This window comes from Mustela lutreola, chromosome X, assembly GCF_030435805.1.
Source record: "Mustela lutreola isolate mMusLut2 chromosome X, mMusLut2.pri, whole genome shotgun sequence".
Taxonomy (NCBI): Eukaryota; Metazoa; Chordata; class Mammalia; order Carnivora; family Mustelidae; genus Mustela; species Mustela lutreola.
In genome coordinates, this window is record NC_081308.1 from 97,715,547 (window position 1) to 97,734,964 (window position 19,418).

Sequence of the window (19,418 nt, forward strand, 5' to 3'; positions counted from 1 at the left end):
AATCAAAACCTTGCTGAAATATCCACTTATATTCTGATACTCTTAGGGTACTTACACTTCAAGAGATATGATCAAAATTATACCTGAGACTTGGCTAAAATATTGGCAGATGCTCACTTATAAGAATTTACTTTTTGAGGATATTACCAGTCTTAAAAAGATGTCTTTAAAATTTGGAAGGCTACTTTGTATAAGCAATATGGTACTGAGATGGATTATGGAAGCAAGTGGAAAGTTAATGGGGTCTCTACCCTGTAATGTGAAATAGTAGTGCTAATCCACCATATTTCAGTTCTCTTGTATATAAAGGGATAAAAACCTTTCCTTGTTGAAACACTAAACAAAAGATTATAAAAAATATGCAAATAGAAATTATATTGTGGGTTTGTTTGCTGCACCAGATTGATTCTAGCTGTCAAGGCCAATAAAACACCTGCTGAGTTATTTCAAATAACCACATAATACATTTGTTTTGACTATTGGGACATCACTGGCATAGCCAACAATCAGCAACTTCACGAAAGCATCACCAAGTGACATAGTTCTATGAATCGTTCATATAAAGATAGAACAAAAGTGAACAAACTCATAATATGTGATTTTGTCAAGGCATTCAGGAAATTTGGACTTCCAAATTGTTTCTCATTTGACCTACAATTACCTTATAAATAGTCATACAACTCAGAACTAATACTAGAGCATAAACTTCTGAAGGAACATTGAAGGTTAAAGAACGTGTGACAAAAGAACATGCAAAATAGTTATTGTTCCTTAGATGCTCTCTTTTTCTCCTTTTAAAAATATCCATTCCATTTGCAGACATTCACTATTCTCATCTTCTCTTAGCTCGATCTGTGATAATAGTCTGAGAGTCATGTTCATCCTAAAGAATCATTGGCTTGCTATTCAAAGTGAACTCTGATCTATAGTGGACGAGTGATGGTTGAATCTAATGAAATAAATATTCCTGGAGCAATTAAAGGTGTTACAGGAAGATATTTGGCACCAGGTCATATTCTTGGCAACCATTAGATCACAGCATATTTTACTTACATACACAATTAATTTTATTTGCTTACTTTCATTTTTGTTTGTTTATATTGCAATTAATATAGGCTTTCCTTGCTAAAATAAGTGAACACAGGTGAGTGTCCAAATGTCGAGTATTTACATATTGCTGAATTGAAACTAATTTCCCTTTTTTCTATCTAAAACACCATTATACATGAGCCACTCAATCAACACCACATTTTTATCATAAACCCAATAGAAAGAGGAAAGTAGTCATCCCTATGAAAATTCCAGAAAAATTATTGAATGATGGATGAAATGTCAAAAGAATTCATTAGATCATAGTGAAGTTGTATAATAGGACCACTAAAATTCCACAAGAAATTCTTACATAAGCACTTTCAAAGAAACTCTTATATACTACTTGCCTACATTTATTCTTATGAGGGAAACAGTGATCCATGTTTTTTTTCAAGTCCAAGAGCACTTAATGGTGAAAAAGTTGTTATCTATCCTGTTATTTCTTTTTTAACTTCCTAATGATCTTACTGCCTCTACTGGCCTTAAGGTGATACCAGCTGTGTTTTTCAGAACCTGTAAAGAAACTGATTAAAGAGATAAGATATGTGAATGCTAATTATAGATTAAGGTGATTCAAACTACAAAACAGCTATAGGAAATAAGCTATTTGGCCAGCATGAATTTTGGCAGAGTGGAAAAGTGGCACAGCTATCTTCTGCTAAACCCATGCCTATGGAAGAAAAAATTAAAATTAGAAAACCCCCTCCCCAAAGGCGGGAATAATTCTTTAGGAGAACATTTTAAAATACGTTTTCTAAGTGACAAACAGATTGTAAATTTCCCAAGAGGAAAACTGGTCCCTTGACTTTCTATCATTCACAAAGTTATATGAAGGTAGGTGGACCTGTACTATAAACCAAGCTAATAATGACTACAGTGTACTGAATGACAAGTGAAGACTACACTTGCTCTAAATCAGAGCTACCAATTTGAGAATAAAGAAAAGATTTGAGGGCGCCTGGGTGGCTCAGTGGGTTAAAGCCTCTGCCTTTGGCTCAGGTCATGATCTCAGGGTCCTGGAATCGAGCCCCGCATCGGGCTCTCTGCTCAGCGGGGAGCCCGCTTCCTCCTCCCTCTCTCTCTGCCTCTCCATCTACTTGTGATTTCTCTCTGTCAAATAAATAAATAAAATCTTTAAAAAAAAAAAAAGAAAAGATTTGAAGGCAAACATAATTCAATGATTACACTAAAGGGAATGACACTATTGTCATGGAAACCATTGAAGGGAGCCCAAAGTGTTTTGTAAATACCATCTCTTTGGTATATTGCTCATTTTTTATCAAAAAGCTCCTTGATGTGTTCAATAAATTTATTTAAGAAAAATGTTTTACATGTTATGTATCTAGAAACATTTTGTAACTAATATTCTGTGAACAAAATAGTATGCAAAATTGGCAACAGAAGGGCAGCAAAGTCAAAATTTCAGAAAGGCTCTTAATGGATTTTTTTTCAGTCTGAAATCTCTTGACATTTTCTGGATCAGCTGTATAAATATATTTCATATCGAAAGTGAGATAGTTACTGTGATTTGCATGTACTGATATAATATTTCTTAATGTCATTTGGTTATATTTTTAACATTTAATACCATTGGCTTCTTTTATTCTGTTTCCAAACAGAATGAACAGACCTAAAACAAGGAAATTGAGCTAGGTATCTTCTGTTGTGTCTTCTGTTGCACAACCTGTTTTTGCTTGACAACTAGCTTGATATTCATTGAATAGTCTCAACAACTTGATTCTAGGTGCTATACAAAATTCATTTCACTAAACAAAGCAAAGTTAAGATGGTGACACACAGTAAATATTCAATAAATATTCTGAAGTGAGCAAATCTGTTATTAAGAGTTACACAATTAAAATATCTTTTCACAAATTCTAAATCTACCCTTCTGGATCCATAGTCTTGCCAAACTCTTCTTTCTTTCGGTCTATTTCTTTACTCAGATTTATAAACAGACATATGAAAACACAGAACATCTTTCTTCTCCTTCTTTAGGAAGGCACTTATCAGAAATGTCAACAATTTTATTTGATTTATACATCATACCAAAATAATAAAAGCCTAGACTAGAATTTCTTCTTAAAACTTTAGTTATACATAATATCTCTTTTCATCTTAGATAAGAAAGATCAATGTTGGTTTTGATTTATTTAATTAATACTAAGACCTGAAAACCTAACATGATTGTAAAATACCCTCTCCATCATTTCAACAAAGTGTGGAAAGATAGCTTAAAAACACAGTCCATGAATACATTTCAGAACTCTATAAAAGAAGCAAGAACTTGTAAAGACATTTTTTTTTTTTTTTGGAGATACAGTTTTGTGTCTCTGCCAAAAAACAGCTAAGCCACATTTCAAACATATGTACTTTTAAAATGATTATAGTTCCTACCTGTGTTAAGCTATCTGGTTGCAATATTTGAATGCTGGCTTATTTTAGAATAGAACCAAAACATAATAATGAGGACAATGGGTTCTACTTCTAGGATTCCTCTCCCTTAAGGATTTTAGCTGATTTTTAGGGGTTCACTATATTAATCCTTATACCATCCATCCAAGTTCAGCAGGAGATAAGAATATCATTCTTGTTCTATAAAGAAAGAAATTGATCTGCTAAAAGATTAAATGATACACTTGCAATCAGATAATGAGTCAGAAATGGATTGAAGCAAAGAAACCTGGTGTGATAGAAAAAAACCTGTGGATGGGAAACAAAAACGAAAGTAGAGGACCTGGTGTGCTAGTCAATCCCTTCTATTTAATTGGTGCTGGAAATGCCTAACCAAAGCACGGAAAGAGAAAAAAAAAAGTGATGGAGAAGCAGAAAAAGAGTACAATCTTAAGATAATGAATTTTCAAAACTAAGAACAGCAATTTTAAATTGTGATAAACATGAAGACAAGATAAACTACCTGAACAACACTAAATTCCAAATGCACATTCCTGATGCTTTGTCTTTGATGTCTCTTAAAAGTTTTTAAATATTCTAGAGGGATCTACTCTTCCATTATTTACACAAAATGCTCTCAAAAATGAATCAAGGCATTTTAAACTCAATGGGCCCCAAAGTGTGTGTTTCCTTCTGCCTTTTTTGGTAATCCCTACCCTAATTAATGGCTTCACCATTGTTCTACTCAGGTAGACATGCAGGACTCAAAGCACTTTGTAATTAGAAAGAATAGCTTAACAATCACTTATTCTTGTTTCTATCTTTATCTCCCAATAAGGATTTCCTTTTTTTTTTTTTTTTTAAGATTTCTTATTTATTTATTTGACAGCGAGAGATCACAAGTAGGCTGAGAGAAAGGGGGAGGCAGGCTCCCTGCTGAGCAGAAAGCCCGATGCTGGGCTCCATCCCAGCACCTGAGATCATCCCAGGACCCTGAGATCATGACCTGAGCCTAAGGCAGAGGCTTAACCCACTGAGCCACCCAGGTGCCCCAGAAATGTCTTTCCTTAAATAAGAATTTCTTTTCTAAAACTAGAGCAATTTTAGGTTCATAGTAAAATTGTGGGGAAGGTAGAAAGATTTCCTATTAATTCATTCTTCCCAACACATGTAGCCTGCCCCATCATCAACATCTCCCACAAGAGTAGTATATTTATTATAACTGATGAATCTACATTAACACAATGTAATCACCTCAAAATCATACCATATATCAAGGTTCAATCTTAGTGTTGTATATTCTAAGGGTTTGGACAAAAGTATAATGACATGTATCCATAATTACGTTATCTAACAGAGTGTTTTCTCTGTCCTGAAAATCCTCTGTGCTCTGCTTATTTATCAGTAACCCCCACCCCAGTCCTTGGCAAACACTGATCTTTTTACTGTCTATAGTTTTGTCTTTTCCATAATGTTATGCAATTGGAATCACACAGTATGTAGCCTTTTCAGATTGGCTTCTTTCACTTGAAATATTCATGTAAGGTTTCTTTATGTTTTTTCATGGCTAGATAGCTTTTTTCCTTTTTAAGCTGAATATTTTGTTTGGATGTACCATGGTTTATTTATCCATTCACCTTCTGAATGGCACTTTGGTTGCTTCCAAGTTTTGTTGATTATTTGTGTGGACACAAATTTTCAACTCCTTTATGATCACACCAGCAGTGTGATTACTAGATGGTATGGTAAGAGTATGTTTAATTTTGTAAGAAACTACCAAACTGTCTCAAAGTAGCTGTACTATTTTGCATTATCATCAGCAATGACTGGAAGTACCTGTTGTTCCACATCCTCACCACCATTTGGAATTGTCAGTGTTTTGGATTTTGGCCATTCTAATAGGTATATAGTGGCATCTCATTGTTTTAATTTGCATTTTCCTGATGACATGATAAGGAATATTTTTTCATATGCTTATTTGTCATTTTTGTATCTTCTCTGGTGAGGTATCTATTAAGGACTTTGGTCCATTTTTAAATTATGTTCTTTGTTTTCTTCTTGTTGAGTTTTATGAGTTCTTTATATATTTTGGATAATAGTTCTTTATCAGATGTTTTGCGATATTTTGCAAAAATTTTTTTGCAAATATTTTCCCTCAGTCTATGACCTGTCTCCTCACCTCATTCTGTTAAGATAGTCTTTCACAGAGCAAAAGTTATTTCTCTTGTGGATCAGCCTTGATGTTATATGCAAAAAGTTAGCATTTTACCCAAGATCATCTAGGTTTTCTCCTATGTTGTCTTCAAGAAGTTTTATAATTTTTTGTTTTACATTTAGGTCCATGATCCATTTTGAGTTAATTCTTGTGAAGGGCATAAGGTCTGTGTTTAGATTCTTCTTCTTCTTCTTCTTTTTTTTTTTTTTTTTTTTTTTTTGCATGTGGTTGTCCAGTGATTTCAGCATTGTTTGTTGAAAAGTCCATATTTGTTCCATTGTATTGCCTTAGCTTCTTTGTCAAAGATGAATTGACTATATTTATGTGGGTCTATTTGGGGCTGTCTGCTCTCTTGTTCTACTTGTGTATTATTTTGTTGATACCATGCTGTCTTGATTACTGTAGCTTCACAGTAAATTTTGAGTTTGGGTAGTGTCACTCCTTCAACTTTGTTCTTCAATATTGTGTTGGCTATTCTGGGCCTTTTACCTCTTTATATAAACTTTAATATCAGTTTATAAAATAACTTGCTGGGATTTTGTTTGGGATTGCACCGAATCTATAGGTCAGGTTAGGAAGAACTGATACCTTGACAATATTGAGTCTTCTAATCTGTAAATATTGGCTATCTCTCCATTTATTTATTCATTTTCTTTATTTTACCATAATTTTTATAGTTTTCCTCATATAGATCTGGTACATATTTTGCTAGATTTTATTTCTTTGGAGTGCTAATATAAATGTGTTTTAGGCTGGTATTTCTTAAAGTCTGTTCTGCAAAACATTAAGTCAGTGTAACAATCCCAGAAGTGTTTCATGGTCAAATAAGTTTATGAAACACTGCATTTTCAACTCTCTTTTTATAGATTCAGAGATCACAAACATATCAAGTGCTCTGAGATATTACCCTGTAAACAAATTGCTTCATTGTTTAACATCATGATTCTGCAAACATTTGGTCATTAAACCATTATACTGCATGTGTATCACATTTATGAAATACCTGTGGAACATATTTGAGAACCCATATCAAATTTGACTCATTTATTTTATATTTTAAAGAATCCAGAGGTGGGGAAATAATGTGCCCAAGGTCACACAGCTAATAGGAACAGAATCAAGGTGTGAAGTAAAAAATCTAGAATCCTAGTGCAGTATTCTATCAATCTATCTCTTTTTCCTCACTTTCAACATAAAAACCTAACAAAATATTTTATCAATTATATTATGACAATATCTTCTGAAAATATTCTTTTCATTTTTAATATCAATTCATTACTTTGCAGTTCTCAAACTTGATAAATCATCAGAATGCAGTGGAGGCGCATTTTTGAAGATTCCTGAGCTACAGATGTATAAAATTAGAACCTCTATGTGTGGGAGCTGGGAAGCTACATTGTTATGCACAGGTGATAATAATTAGTATTAAAGTATGAGAACATAGCTCTTTAGAGCAGAATTTAGTAGGTCTAACATCTTCCTAAGAATATCTTAGAAAAAACAGATTATCCAGGCTTTGCTGTTTGAGATTCTAATTCTGAAGATCTGGGGATGGTAACTGAGCATTGGAATTTTAACAAGCATTTTCCCTTTTCTTTTTTTTTTCTTTTTCTCCAGGTAATTCTGATGTAGATGATCCTTGCATCACAACTCTATTTACCTTATCTTCCATGTTCTTTTTTTTTTTTTTATCCCTTTCTACATTCCATTTGGAAGTTATTTTTACAAATATGGATGTGGTGTCATATCTCTGCTCAAAATAATCAGATAAATGATAAACTCATTAATAGGACATTTAAATCTTACCTTTTTAGACTGATTCCAATATCCCAAATAGACATTCTAACTCTGAAGGTTTTGTGCTGTTCCTACACATACTGTGCTTAATCATGCATCCACTCTTGCTTTCTAAAGGGTTATCAATTACTGTATGATTATGTTCACTGCCTGCTACTTGAAAGTCCGTTGGCTATCATAATACTAGATCCTTCAAAACTCCTCCTAACAATATAAGTTATATCCTCCTAAAGATATCCCTACAGGACCTTCCTTCAGTTCCTCAGAGTTTATGGGCAATAAACACTATAAGAACCTAACAATATCAGGGCTCCATCATATGCATGTGTGTGCGTGTGTGTGTGTGTGTATAAATATATATATATATATATATATATATATATATATATATATATAATAACTTTCTCAATCAGGAAAACCTTTCAGCTAAATTATAAGATAACTAAGTTAGTCTCTGCAACATCAACCTTCAGTTTCCATATTTTCCTTCTTTTTGGTGCCACTCTCTTCCTTACAGGTGCCACTGCTCTCTCCTTCAGACTGACATGATAAGTTTGTTCATGCAATAGTGTTGCCTCTCAGGAGAGTTTGCCTTGCAGCTGGCATATATATGTTCAAAAAATGCATAAATAGAATCTGTAGGGAAATAGCTATGCTATGGGCTATATGATACCCGAATTTACATAAAATTTTAAGCTTCAATGAGTGGCAGTATTTTGGTGTGAGTAGCCTTCTTTTTTTTTTTTTTAAACAATATATGTATTTATTTTTTTACAGATTTTATTTTTTCGACAGAAAGAAATCACAAGTAGGCAGAGGAGGCAGGCAGAGAGAGGGGGGAGCAGGCTCTCTGCTGAGCAGAGAGCCGATGCGGGGCTCGATCCCAGGACCCTGGAATCATGACCTGAGCTTAAGGCAGAGGCTTTAACCCACTGAGCCACCCAGGCGCCCCTGTGAGTGGCCTTCTTGACACAACAAATTTCTAGTAAGAGGGATGCCACCTTCTTTATTTATGCATAATAATTCTTATCCCCAGATCCTCCTCTAGCAGGCTGAGAAATATCAAATGTCAAATTACTTAATTTAACTTCAATTTTAAAAGTTTAAATAGCAGAGCATAGCATTCCAGAGTTTTGAGTGTGCTTTTACCAGTATTAGGAGATGGAATCCTTCTATACTTATTTTTTTTAACTGTAAGTTTTAGCTTCATTTTTTGAAATAGTTGAGTGTTGAATCAATTTTTGATGTCACAAAGACATGTATTAATTAAAAGAAAATTGATCTCTCTGTACTTAGAATATTTGAAGCAGGTAGAATTTGATCATTTTCCTTTTTTTTTTTTTTTTTAAAGATTTTATTTGGGGCATCTGGGAGGCTCAGTGGGTTATGCCTCTGCCTTTGGCTCAGGTCATGATCTCAGGGTCCTAGGATCTAGCCTGGCTGCCTTGGGCTCTCTGCTCAAAAGGGAGCCTGCTACCCCCCTCCCTTTACCTACCTCTCTTCCTGACTCTCTGCCTACTTGTGGTCTCTCTCCCTCTCTCTTTCAAATAAATAGATCAAATCAAAATTATTTATTTATTTGACAGAGGGAGAGAGTGAAAGCATGAGCACAAGTAGGGGGAGCAGCAGGCAAAGGGAGACGGGCGCCCCACTGAGTAAGGAGCCTGATGCAGGACTTCATCCCAGGGCCCTGGGATCATGACCTGAGGTGAAGTCAGAGGCATAACCCACTGAGCCACCCAAGCATTCCAGAATTGGATCACTTTCAATGTGTTGTATGAAGGAAGAGGCTAGATAGAACATAACTGAGAAACTAATTTACCAGGTTGACTTACTCTCTTCTATTTCTCCATTTAGAAATCAACCTTCCATACAGTTGCAGAAATGAGTTATTTCTGAGATATTATATGTGTGCAAATGTGTGTGTATATATATATATATATACTTATACATATACATATACATACATATGTGTGTATGTATGTATATATGTAACTATATTTGTATAAAATTTCAAAACTCATTTACAACCACTCCATAAAGCAGTAACCCCAATCTTTACCTTGAGAATAGTGACTATGGCTATGAGCAGACATTTGTTTATGATTCAAGAAGGAGACTCATTCTCAAGGTGACAATTGTTCATGAGTTTCATGCAATTCAGTCAAATATCTGTTGTATGCCTTTATGCAAATGGAGCCATGACAGATATAGAGAATACAAAGATCAATAACACTTAAGTTTCTGGTTCTGAAAATGAAGTGGGGGAAAGAGTTCATTAAATAAGTTCACCATATAAGAGGTCTGCAAAGGGGCCTATGAGAATTAAGAAGAGACACTTAGCCCAAGCTGGGGATTTGGAGGTAAGCTAATTCATGAAGGATGAGCTAGAGATGATCAACTAAAGAAAGATGGCAATGGAATTTTAAGCAGAGAGTGGACATAATATGAATAACTCTTTAGCTGTTTGGTGAAGTATATAAGAGAGTACCGAGAACTGAAAGACGAGTCCCAGGAAAAAGAGTCCCAGTATTATTGATTATGAGGTATGAGTGAAAGATGAATGAAGCAGGAGTTCATGTCAGGGAATTAAATTCTTTGTAATGGAAAAGTGCCCTCACCCTTATTCAACCTTATCTTCTGCTTTCCCTTGATCCAGCCAGCCCCTTTATGAGCCCATACCAGATATATTCTCCCAGCTTCTGCTGGTAACTTTTTATCCTTAACAGGCCCAGAACTTCCCTAGCCAGCTTCTTTTTTTTTTAATTGACCCAAGCTTTTGAACTACTGGGCCAGAAGGGGAGGTGGGAATAGATGCTGGATACCGGTGCAAATTGACTTGCAAGACAGAGGCTTGTGCACAGTCTTTAGGTAAAGGGGAGTGATAGTGATAGTGAATGAGCCACTTCAAGGGAATCTAGGATTTCAAGGTTTTTGAAGGATCAGTGCAACTGTCCTCATTACCCAATATTAGGGCCCCATTCTTCATAACCAAGGTTCTAACTTTGGCAAAAACAAAACAAAACAAAACAAAAAACCATTTCCAGGATGTGCATTCCATTTTCTCAGGACCTCTGTTACTCTTATAATTAAGGCCTTGATGAAATCCAAAGCTTTTTCTGGTCTTTAAACTCAGGCGATAACATTCTGTTTATATGCTCCCAAAGCCTTCTTATTTCTTTCATGCTTCACCTTCAATTAGTGATGAATTACACTTAGCCTTTCCTTGTTTTTCTTCAGTGAATCAATGTCACTCAGTGATTATGTTTTCCTTATCACTAGTACTCCACTGAAACCTTTCAAAAACCTTAACTGTTGGATCTTCTATTCCCTTCTATCAGTATCCCATCTTACTTTGCAAGCTGTTCAGATTTTAGTAATTATACCCATGCCAGGGATTATGAGTACTTCACTTAAACCTAATTTTGAAGGTCCCAACTACTAGTTGGTGAGCAATATATCCCACTTCAAAATCCCATTTTAATCTTCCTTTTAATCTTCCTCCTTTGACTATTCTGGAACCTCATACTTCTTTGATAGAGTTACCTAGGAAACAGACCCTGAAGCAGAGATTTGTACGCAAGAAGTTTACTGGGGGTGATCTTGGGATCAACATATGTGGGGAAGTGAAGGAAGTATGACTATATAAAGAAAGGGAGTGATCTATGAGGTAGTCTCAACCAAGGGTTTTGCTGGTCCCACTAAAAAAGTTGGAACTGGTAAGCAATAGGTCACTCTTTTTTTTTTTTTTAAGATTTTATTTATTTATTTGAGAGAGAGGGAGAATATGAGAGAGAGAGAGAGAGAGAGACCATGAGCAGGAGGGAGGGGTAGAGGGGGAAACAGACTCCCTGCTGAACAGGGAGTCCAATGTGGGACTCAATCCCAGGACCCTGCGATTATGGCCCTAGCTGAAGGTAGAAGTTTAACTGATGAAGCCACCTAGGTGCCCAGCAATAAGTCACTTAAAGGGAATAGAATTCTAGGGGGGGAAGAAGCAAATTTATAAGGTGACTCTTAAGCAACAGGGAAAATATAATCCTCTAGGGCATTCTTTTTTTTTTTTTTTTTTACATCTAAAAGAACCCTTACATAATTGAGGAATTTTCTAGTTAGCAGTGATTATAATGGCCACGTGGAAGCATTCTGGGAGCTTGGTTTGAACATACCCTCTGAAAGATTACCGAGGATAAGTATCTTGGGTTTTAGAAATAATACTATCTAGTAATAGGTTACTCTTAAAGTTTGTTTCCCTTCTACTATCCCCAGGTATTTATTCATCTTGTATAAATATAAAAGCCTGGTTTCAGCTATGTAGCAGAAAATTAAAATGAATATATTGTTATATATAATTTGTCCATGGAGATAAAGGCGGGAGAGTGTCTCCCCGACTAATCATCACAATTCTGTGTCCTGCATGGAGATGGCAAGATGGATTAGTAACACCTCCAAGAGGGAGATGAGTCTAGGGGAACAAAAGGCAAGTGTAACCACCTTTTATATGCATAAACTCTTCTTTCATTATCATCTTGGAAGACCTAGGCTTTATTTTATTAAGGACATTGACTGATTTCCTATCCCTTCCTTGGCAGCTGAGGTATCTGTTTCTTATCATGACCACTGATAAAGGCATTGCTGTCTTGTATTTTACCATCCTCAGTAGACCTTGCAGGGCTTGAAGGAGTCATAGAGTGAATACTAATTATAACATTTTGCATTTGTACCTTTCCTAATGCTTTCAGAATCTTAATAGAAAGTAGTGCAAATAGTCCTGGGATATGAACCTAAAATACAGGGTTGGCTTTCTTACTGTGTGAGTTTGGGCAAGCATTAATAATGGAGATCCTCTAAAATGCAGGACTGCTTTAGATGACTTCTAAGGTCTCTTTCAGCAGTGACATTATTTCATCATTTGCTGTTCTTCATTAATTTGATAGATGCCACAAACCAAAAAAAAAAAAAAAAAAAAAAAAAAAAAAAAAAAAAAAGTAAGGTAGTCCTATTTAACCTCTTTTGACATTAGTATACTGAAGCCCAGGTAGGCTAAATTATTTTCCCAAGCTTGCAGAACTAAATTGGAATAAGGTTAGAATTGGAAATTGGGTTCTTTCTGTTATTTTAAGGTGTTCCCAAAGAATATGATAAAGATGATCTTGGGAAGCACAGGGAATGAGGGGTATAAAATTTTGCTTGGGACCCAGGGGATAGAGCCTGCTTTAAATGATCCTGACACTCTTGAGGGATAACAGGAATTGAAAAGAAAGAGACAGGCCATCTAGACTCAAATGCTTAAAGAAAGGAAGCCAGGGATATTTTATATAAACAAATAAATGTGTATGTGTGTATATATTTCTATGGAATTTAATGGAAAAAAAGCAACAAATATTGTGTACCCTCACCCTTCATGTGACAGACTATGAAAAGTACATAAAAATATGATGGGCATAGTCTTCACACTCAAAAATCTTGAAAATTATAGAAAACATCTTAAAACTTATGGAGAAATCAAATGCACACATATAAAAAATTGATATTAGAAAGTAAACCAGATGCTTGGCCTGGAAGGAAATATGAGTGAGCATCCCACTCTAGTCCTCCATGCTATCCCAAGAGAGGAGTGCTACAATTCAAACTGCTATCTTTTGGGCAGTGACTGTTGATATCTTCACCCTCCTCCCTAAAATATTTAACTCTCTTTCTTCCCCAGCCAACAAAGAGGATGTGAATTTAGGGGTTCTATCCTCTTGCAATGATATAAATATAACCTAATCCCAGGGGAGGAAAATAAGTGCTTTCTTAGAGCCTAAAATAAATTTCTTTGAAACATGGTTCTGCAGAAGCTCATTCCTATGACTGTAAGATTTGGAAAAGTTATACAAGATTGCAAGATCCTGGGACACCTGTGTAGCTCAGGTAGTTAAGCATCTGCCTTCAACTCAGGTCATGGTCCCAGGGTCGGTGGATGGAGTCCCGCATGGGGTTCCTTTCTCAGCAGGGAGTCTGCTTCTCCCTCTGCCTGATGCTACCCCTGCTTTGTGCTCTCTCTTTATTCTGGCAAAAAAATAAATAAAATATATTTTTAAAAAGATACAAGATCCTAGAGGGCATTTCACAAAGTAGAAAGCGTTATGCAAATGCAAGGGATTACAAAAATAATTACGGTTATTGTTCAAACAAAAGTTTGTTGATCGGAGTATAATACATTCTACACAATGACTATGCCTTCATAAGGACTTTCTTTGGTTTTTGTCCCTATAACAATTGTTCTCTGTAATGAATGAACTAGACCATAGTGTGCACTGAAAGGAAACTGCGTTAAGTTAAATTATTAACAATTCTTTTGTTATGCTTTCTTTCAAGAAGCATTTACTCTTGAATTATGTGAGCCAGCCTCCTTTCCCATCCTGGGTATTCCAAGGAAACAAAATCTCATCCAAAGTCCCTAATTTTAAATCACCAGTGCACAATACCTCAAATCAAAGAGATCTAACAAGTAAGTATATATAATGTATAAAATGAGGATATTTTATGTAAGTATATCTAATATATAAATTTTGTTCATTATAGAGAATATAAATGTATGTGTGTCTATGTCTCTGTGTGATTTCACATCATTAGTTCTTTGATGTCAGCCTAGCAGTTTTCTGTTTTCGTCCCGCAAACCTTATTTCTCATAAGAGACTGGATCAGGTGTCTCACTATACAGTAAGGGTTCGAGCAATGTTCTGGATAAATGATACAATTTGTGTTAATTAAGCATTCAGAAAAAGGTGAGAAAAGTCATTTGACTGAGTTAGTAAATTGGTTGCCATGGCAATCTCTTTTCAGATTGGAAAGAAACCATAGGAGGGTCAAGAACAGATTTTACACAAACTGGGGATAAAGAGAGGGGAGATAAGTACTATCATTTTTTTTCCTATTCTGGAAGCGAATAGGTAGATAGAAAAGGCAATTTATGGTTTTTCACTTGGATTAGCAGTGGAGCTCTCTTTCAGGAGAGGGATCAGCTACTACAATAAAATGCTGTTTTCTTGGCTGAGTTCTGCCATTAGTAACCTTCAATAATACAGGTGGAAGGAGAAAGCACTATAATGACAGTTAGTGTTGAGGTTGTCAGAGGCTTGCTGAGTGCTGTGGACAGGCAAAGGGCACAAAGATTTTCTTTGCCTGAAACCACTCCTGGTGAAAAAAGTAATGCAATTTTAATTAGTTCATTTTGCTTTGTTTGTTTCTTGGTTGGAAAAAAGAATACCCAACTCTCAGTTTGTGATTGAATAACAGTTGAATTAATGACAGATTTTCAAACAGATAACAATTTGTGACTACTTATGCATGCTTTTTATTATTTCTATTATTTTTATTATTTATAATTGCATTCTATCGAGGCACTATCAATATACAGCTAATTAGCAGGCAGGTACATTTTGTGTTGTTATTTTCATAAAGAAACAATAAAGTAGAGTGGAAAGAACACTGAACTCAAAAGTCAGGAGGTCAGGGTTAAGATTCCAGCTTTGTCACTTACAAGTTAGGTGGCCATACAAGAACTTGTATAAATTGCATAAATGTCACAGGGAAAAATTGAGACCAATATTAACTATTTTGCCTATCTCACAAGTATGGAACCAAATGAAGTAATTTGTGTGTACTAACTACAAAAGTAGTACATAAAAATAATTGGTTTTATGGGCATGCAGTCTGCACACTTGTACAAGTTTCCATACTTAGCCCCATGCTTGGTTTAATGATCTGTAGTCATTGTCTTTAATAATTTTTAGACAAGGGACCCAGAAATTATGTAGCCATATCCAGATATAAGATATTATTAGAAAGAAATATCTTCTTACAAAATAAGCAGTATTTTTTAACTGTGGTTATGAATCTGGGCAGGTTATCCCTATTGTTTATTGAATTTCAAACAGGACAGAACGGAAAGGATTAGTGAATGAGATTTTATAGGCATTTTGGGGTTGTTTGCTTTTTAAGTGATATCACACAAATCACATAGGCCAAGATTGAGTTGGATTTAAATTATGAGACTGATTTTAATAGGTCTAACTATTTTCCACAAGTATATTTGATTTGTTTGGAGCATTTTAAAGGAAACAGAGTTCTTTACATTACCATTGTCAGTAAGAACAGCATCAGGGCACTACATGGGAATAACACAACCTTTAGTCAACCTACTGTATTTTTTGCCCCTAATTCCACGGTAGAATTTTTTTTTCATTCCCAATACTTACACTTATTAGGTAACAATACATAGGAGGTCGTTCCTGAAACCCTATTATGGCATTTGTTCTGCCTAGTACCATCTAAGGTAGCTAATGTTTATGTAGAGAAAAAGATAAAAAATGCATATATATTAGGGCTCGGTAGGGAAACTTGTATGATATTTTCATGTGGGAACTTAATAAAACTCTGGGCCTTGAATCCTGCCTTGAATCCCACTGTTAAATCATGAAAAGAAAGACAGACTTTAGGTTTCTGCTAGCAAATATATGACTTGTAAAATTCACCTTATTTTCAAATGCTTTATACATCTTCTTTCCCTAAGACACTAATAACCTTGAACTAAGGAGAACTTAGTTCACACAAATAGTTTCCATGCTGATGGAAATGCAAAGAAGACTGTAGTAAATTAGCACACGTATCATATCTTCCATTCACAAATATAAAGAAAAAATCCATACCGACTTTAAAAGCAGGGAAGATACTGTAAACCTATATGGAAGTTGGAGTTTGTGAAATAATGTTCTGGGTAAAAATTACAGTTAACACTAAAGTCTTACTTGATTTCTTGGTGAAAAATGAAAGGGTGCTGAGTGCTACTTTGTGTATGTGTGTCGTCCCTGGTCCCTCTTCCCACAAAAAATTTTTAGTTTATATTGAATTGAAAAAACACTCTCCTTTGACCAACAGACATGTGAATTTAACCATATGGAACCCTTACACTCTTTTTAAAAAGATTTTATTAATTAATTTATTTCTTAGAGAGAGAGAATGAGTGAGTGAGAGGGAGCATGGGAGAGAGAGAAAGTGTGTGCATGAAAGGGGGGAGGGGAAGAGGGAAAGGGATAAGCAGACTCCTTGCTAAGCTGGGAGACAGACTCTGGACTCCATCTGAGGACCCTGAGATCATGACCTGAGCTGAAGGCAGATGCTTAACTAACTAAGCCATCCAGGCACCCCCCCCCCACAATTTATACTCTTTACTACATAATTATAGCCTTACTCTAAATCACAGTGGGAAGAATGCATTTACTATACATTTAGCTTTTGTGAATTACATGTATGGCAAAATATGTAATAGGCAAAAACAAATAAAATTTATAATGGCCAGATAGTATATATAAATAACCCTCAATCCTTGAGACTATTTTTTCCTCTTGCCTAAGTAATAAACAATTTTTAGCATAAATGGATTCACTTCAAATGCAATACAGTACACACTATCCACACAAAATCAACCTCTGAAACAGTATATTGAGTCAAAAATTAAAAGCATGCTCTGCATGAATATTAAGAGTAGTCATTATTGACGTTAATAATACTGTATTGTATACTTGAAAGTTGCTAAGACAATAGATCTTAAAATTCCTTGACACACACAATAATTTGTAGTATTTGCGGTGGTGCATGATAACTTATTGTAGTGGTCATTTTACCATATCTACAAATATTGAATCATGTTGTACACCTGGAACTAATAATAATGTTATATATCAATTACATCTCAATAGAAAACAAACAAAGTAGTATCCTTTAGGTTATTTTCAAATAAGCTAACAGTACTCATGGGAGTCACAGTTATAAACAAGAATCAGACCTTTCACCAGGCAAGACATTGAAATTATACAAGTTGGTCCTTGGTAGCATCTACTTTTGTCTTGGGTCTTCTTCTGCCTTTTGACCTATCTAGCCCTGGCTTTGAGAAACTCTTCATGAAAATACTCCATCTAAGTTTGTCCACCCTAAGCAACAAAGCAATTTTCATTTTGTCTTCTTTTTTATTTTTCATCGGGTTTTGGATTTGGATGGGTTACCTAATACCTGTGGTAAAATTATGCCATTTTTTGAATCTCATTAGAAAGCTGCATCAGATTTGCCCACTGGATGATTTTCTGAGATTATCAAGCTAACATGTTACTCATCTGAAGATGCCATATGGTCACTAAAATTTAAATCACCATTTCTTTCAAAATCAAACATCTCTTTCTTATAGGAGAACATTATCTCCCTAAAGCTGGTTTATATTTTAGTGCAGAAACCAGAAACTCAGTAATTGAATCTCCCCAAAATACTTCCTACACACCAGCAAGTAAGGATTTCTTTCTGTTGTTTTCATTTAGTTTCTGTCTAAGCCCAATTCTGCTGTTTTTGAAACCTAGTAAGATTATAGCCCAAAGGTGTTAGGAGATTTTAAAATTTTATAACAGCTGCTCAAGAGTTTAAAAAAGAAGTTGTAAAGTTAGATAACTAGTATTTCTGCTTCCTACTAATTAGTTTGGAACAGTTACAATTGGAATCTTTGATTTCATCAAAATTTGTTCTTAATTTTTTACATCCTAGACTTGAGGAATTTTAAAGATGCTCAGAGAATCCTCTTCCTGAGATTCACTTTGCTTCTTAGTTACTAATCTTCCATACAACACTTCCCATTTTAGGGTTTGTCTTTTCTACTAGATGGTGAAACAAACAAGGTATTTATTTTATTTTATTTTATTTTATTTAAAATCAATTAATTAACATAGAGTGTATTATTAATGTCAGAGGTAGAATTTAGTGATTCATCAGTTACATATAACACCCAGGGCTCATTACATCAAGTGCCCTCTTTAATGCCCATGATCCAGTTACACTGTCCCCTACCAAACTCCCCTCCAGCAACCCTCAGTTTGTTTCTTATAATTAAGAGTCTTGTAGGGTTTGTCTCCCTCTTTGATTTCATCTTATTTCATTTTTTTCCCTTCCCCTATGTTCATCTGTTTTATTTCTTAAATTCCACAAATCAGTGAAATCATATGATAATTGGCTTTCTCTGACTGGCTTATTTTGCTTAGCATAACACCCTCTAGTTCCATCCACATCATCACGAATGGGAAGATTTCATGCTTTTTTTTTTAAGATTTTATTTATTTATTTGACAGACAGAGATCACAAGTAGGCAGAGAGGCAGGCAGAGAGAGAGAGGAGGAAGCAGGCTCTCACTAAGCAGAGAGCCCGATGCGGGGCTTGATCCCAGGACCCTGAGATCATGACCTGCACTGAAGGCAGAGGCTTAACCCTCTGAACCACCCAGGCACCCCGATTTCGTGCTTTTTAATGGAACAGAATAGAGAGCCCAGAAATGGACCCTCAACTCTATGGTAAACTAATCTTTGACAAAGCAGGAAAGAATGTCCAATATGGTGTGGGGGGAGAGACAGTCTCTTCAACAAATGGTGTTGGGAAAATTGGACAGTGACATGCAGAAGAATGAAACTGGACCATTTCCTTACACCACACACAAAAATAGACTCAAAATGGATGAAAGACCTAAACATGAGACAGGAATCCATCAAAATCCTTGAAGAGAAACAGGCAGCAACCTCTTCAACCTCAGCTGCAGCACCTTCTTCCTAGAAACATCAACCTCAGCTGTGTCACCTTCTTCCTAGAAACATCACCAAAGGCAAGGGAAGCAAGGACAAAAATGAACTATTGGTACTTCATCAAGATAAAAAGCTTTTGTACAGCAAAGGAAACAGTCAACAAAACCAAAAGACAACAGACAGAATGGGAGATGATATTTTCAAATAACAGATCAGATAAAGGGTTAGTATACAAAATCTATAAGAACTTATCAGACTCAACACCCAAAGAACAAATAATCCAATCAAGAAATGGGCAGAAGGCATGAACAGACATTTCAGCAAAG